This window comes from Stomoxys calcitrans, chromosome 4 (assembly GCF_963082655.1).
Source record: "Stomoxys calcitrans chromosome 4, idStoCalc2.1, whole genome shotgun sequence".
Lineage (NCBI taxonomy): Eukaryota > Metazoa > Arthropoda > Insecta > Diptera > Muscidae > Stomoxys > Stomoxys calcitrans.
Window position 1 is genome coordinate 172,616,896 of NC_081555.1, and position 5,000 is coordinate 172,621,895.

At 35.3% G+C, this 5,000-nt stretch overlaps 1 protein-coding gene across 1 annotated transcript in view; it reads left to right on the forward strand.

Moving 5' to 3' along the window:
• LOC106089729 (acetylcholine receptor subunit alpha-like) overlaps nt 1-5,000 on the forward strand; it is a 601,341-nt gene that overhangs the window by 587,012 nt on the left and 9,329 nt on the right. The window lies entirely within an intron of this gene.

The following is a 5,000-nucleotide window of genomic DNA, read 5'->3' on the forward strand; positions in this document are numbered from 1 at the left end:
ACATGTTCAAAAAAGTTACATTTCAAATATATAGCTGGCAATTAAAATGAACGCCCGTTTCAATGGCTTAACCACAAAATAGGCGTATTTATACCCGATTTTAACAGTGATTTGAGTTAAACTTTTCGATATTCGTGCCGAATATAGTCTAGAACGGAAAATACAAGTTTGCCCTTGGGCATTTCACTAAGGAATAGGGGCTAGCTTCTCACATATCAATGAGTGCTGTCCAATTTAAGCTCAATGATAAGGGACCTCTTTTTTTAATAACCGAGTCCGAGAGGTGTGTCACAGTGTGATTCCTTTTTGGGGAGAAGATTTTACATAGTACCTCACAAATATTGCCAGCATTAGGAGGGTATAACCACCGCTGAACATTTTTATACTCACCACAATAGGATGGGGGTATACTAACCAACTCATTCCGTTTGTAACACCTCCAAATATTAGTCTAAGACCCCATAAAATATATATATTCTTGATCCTCTCAAAGTTTTGGGTCGATCTAGTCATATCCGTCCGTCTGTCTGACGAAATCACGATAGAGGTCGAACGCATTAAGCTAGCCGCTTGAAATTTTGCAGAGATACTTAGAATCGGTCGTTGGGGATTGCAAATGGACAATATCGGTTTAGATTCTGTTAAAGCTCCCATATAAACCGATCTTTTGATATAGCTCCCATAAAAACCGGTCCCTCAATTGTCCTTGTTCGATTCCTAAAAGCTTTGATATTTGCTAGTTTGACAGAAGTTTGGTATATAGAATAAAATTATGGCCTTCATCTAAATTTAGTTTGTATAAATTTTTAGCAGAATCCATGGTGGTGGGTTCCAAAGATTCGGCCCGGCCGAACTTTGGACACTTTTACATGTTTCTATTGTCCTCGCCAGTATTCGAACCCAGGAGTTCAGCGTCACGGCATGCTAAGCGTTCGATTCCAGCTTCAAATCAATATCTCCATTTTGATCGACTCTACAGCCCTGAATACCATATAGACTGACATCTCGATTTAAGGTCATTTTTTCAGAAAAATTATTATGCAAATTTCTTTTCTTTTACATGAAAAATTATTGTATTGGTAACTCTGTTTTTGTGTCGTGTGAGCTATACATCCCCTCTTCGCTGGTTTTAAGTACATTAACGGACAGACGGACGAAACATGAATGGAAGGCTTAAAGGAAACAAGCAAACTGATAGTCATATTAGGTGAACGTTTAAACGCCACTTAAGTTGCATGGCTTAATGAAGATGTGCATGTTTAATCGGGCAAATGAATGTTTGTGCAGTTTCACAAAATACCAACTTTAACGCTCATACAAAGATGTTGAAATGCCAACCGTAAAAAAAAGGGAGGGAAAAAAGTAAGGGAGAACAAAAAATCCCAGGTATTCACCAACAAAGTTGTTTTAAAGACTTTGACTTCCCTTAAAAATTGTTACAGCCATTTTTCAAGCTAACGTTTTTCCCCTAGCTCTCTCCATCTCTCTCTCTCTCACTTCATCCCTCCATTAACCCTGTAAACATTAAAGTGTGGCCAATTTAGATAAATGATGATTTAATTATTTAACCTTTGAAAAAGTCTATAACTTAACAACTGCTGCACAGAAAGGTGTCTTCGCTCATGCATTAAGGGGGCGAAACATACATACATATGGCGTACATCTTGTTTAAGCTCTTAATCACACACACACACATATACTAATTGTGTACATTCTTCAGATATCCTTGCTCTACACACCCGGTGTGCTTATTTATTTATTAAATTAAAAAAAAAAAACGTAGAGCATTCACTTAAAATTTTTACAAGCAGCCAACACTTGATATGGGTGTTGCTGCAGCAGCAGTAGTAGAGTACCATGAGCATGTGTGTGTACATTGTTCCTATGTTGAGAGAGCTTGAAGCGTTAACTAAGAATTTCCCGAGAGATATTATTTGTGTGGCTATGTGCATAATACCAATACATACATATGTTGTCGTCATGCAGACATCTGCTGACTTTATATGCACTGTAGAGGTGCACACCATTCATACAGGGGAATATGCATTTTAATTAGGGGTAGGCAAAAGTTTTGCACGAAAATTACTGTCTGTGTTTTTTTTTAATTTTATCAAAAAATAAATTCAAATAAAGTAAAATAAAATAAAATAAAATAAAATAAAATAAAATAAAATAAAATAAAATAAAATAAAATAAAATAAAATAAAATAAAATAAAATAAAATAAAATAAAATAAAATAAAATAAAATAAAATAAAATAAAATAAAATAAAATAAAATAAAATAAAATAAAATAAAATAAAATAAAATAAAATAAAATAAAATAAAATAAAATAAAATAAAATAAAATAAAATAAATTAAAATAAAATAAAATAAAACAAAATAAAACAAAATAAAATAAAATAAAATAAAATAAAATAAAATAAAATAAAATAAAATAAAATAAAATAAAATAAAATAAAATAAAATAAAATAAAATAAAATAAAATAAAATAAAATAAAATAAAATTTTTAGCTATTATCTTTTCGGCAATACTGGTTCAAACAAAGTATTGAAGTTTATCATCAAAATGCATGCTCTGTTAAGAAAGTTCATCGCGCGTTTCTTCTTCTTCAGCGAAGAAGTTCATTTTTGGCTCAATGGGTACGTAAATAAGCAGAATTATCAATTTTCTAGTAAAGATCAGCCAGAAGCATTGCAAGAACTACCAATGCATCCAGAAAAAGTCACAGTTTGGTGCGGTTCATGGGCTGGTGGCATCATTGGACCGTACTTCTTCGAATATGATGCGAATCGTAACGTAAGTGTGAATGGTGAGCGCTATTGTGAGATGATATCCAACTTTTTTGCCCAAAATGCAAGAGCTTAACTTCCATGACGTGTGGTTTCAACGGTGCCACATGCCACACAGCACGCTTAACAATGGACTTATTGAGAGGCGAGTTCGGTGAACATTTTATTTCATGTTCGGGGCGGGTCAACTGGCCGTCCAGATCATGCGATTTAACGCCTTTAGACTATTTTTTGTGGAGCTATATTAGTAGTCATGTCTACACAGACAAGCCCGCTTCAATTGACGCATTGGAAGACAACATTGAAGCATTTATTCGAGAGATACCGGCCGAAATGTTGGAAAGAATATGCCAAAATTGGACTCAGCGAATGGACCATTTGAGAAGCAGTCACGGTCAACATTTGCATGAAATAATTGTCAAACATTAAATTATATGGACCGTGCTATCAATTCAAATAAAGATTTCATGCACTTTTCTGAATAGCTCTTAAAAAATCACCCTTTATATCCAAATACGGTCCGATCTCGGCCATACTCCGTGAGGATATCGATGGGTCTTATAAAAACCACTGTTCTTAATTTAAGCGAAATCGCATAATAAATGCGGCTTTTATGGATTTAAGACCCTAAATCGGCAGATCGGTCTATATGTCAAATACATGTAAATATTTCACGATATGGTCCATATTAAGGGTCTTGGCACATCTATGGTTTTAAATTTCAGCGAAATCGGACAAAAAATGGTCTATATGACAGCTATGTTCAAATATGATTCGATTTAGACTATTTAAGAACTTAACCTGCGTACTGAAGAAGTACGAATTTTTTTGGCATATTGGAAGAAGTCATTGTGAAAAATTTCATCCAAATCAGACAAAAACTGCGCCCTCTTGGGGCTCAAGAAATAAAATCGATGGATGGGTTTATATGGAAGTTATTCGAAACATATATGGCACGTATTTTGGATCGTGGGAGAAGTAATTGTGGAAAATTTCAGTCAAATCAGACAAGAATTGCGCCCTCTAGGGACTCAAGAAGTAAAACCGGTAGATCGGTTTATATGGAAGCTATATCAGGGCATGGATCAATTCGAACCATATTCGGCACGTATGTTGAAGGTCACAGGCTCAAGAAATGAAATCGGTAGATCGCTTTATATGGTAGCTATATCAGAGTTTGAATCGGTTTGAACCATGTTCGGCATGTACGTTGAAGGACATGGGAGAAGTGATGGTGCATAGTGTCAGCCAAATCAGACAATGAGCTGCGCCCTCAATGGGGTTCAAAAAGTGCAATCGGAAGATCGCTCTTTTGGGAGCTACATATATCAGGTTTTGAACTGAATCCAACCATATCTGGCAAGTATGGTCAAGGTCATACGTGAAGTCATTGTGGAAAAGTTCAGCCAAATCAATCAAGAATTGCGCCCTATAGGGGCCCAAGAAATAAACCCATTAGATCGGGGTTATAAGGGAACTATATCAAAACATGGACCGATAGGGACCCTTTACAATCCCAACCGACCTACACTAATAGAAAGTATTTGTTCAAAATTTCAAGCGCCTAGCTTTACTCCTTCGAAAATAAGCGTGCTTTCGACTGACTGACAGACGGACGGATCGATTTCAACTGTAATGGCGATCAAAAATATATTTACTTTAGGGGGTCTTAGACCAATATTTCGATGGTTTACAAACGGAATGATTAGTATACCTCCATTCGATGGTGAAGTGTAAAAAAATAAACAGATAAATATATAAAACCCTTTAAATAATATCTCTCATTTAACGTCTTAAGCTGCCAGACTAGCTTATCTTACCATTGCTGTAATGTTTTGATGGTCGCTATGTATACCGACAGTCCTTTGCTTTAACTTACCCCCAATAGTTTAAGTCAATATGCTGCCTACATGCAACATTTTCAAAACTAACTTCAACAATCAGACTACATGAACAAGCAGCAGCCAAGCAACCATTCATGCTATCATCCATGAAACTCTTGTTATTGCCCCGGTTGTTGTTGATGATGGCAAAGGCATTCACTTTCACAAGTTTGAGGCTTAAGTGCAAATCATTTGGCCCCAAAACACAAAACAGAATGCATTTCCAAACACACACACACACATACTCATTTACACCGTTACAAACACAGGTGATTGTATTGCCTGTATATATAGCAGCAAACAATATTGATTTTGTATTTTTC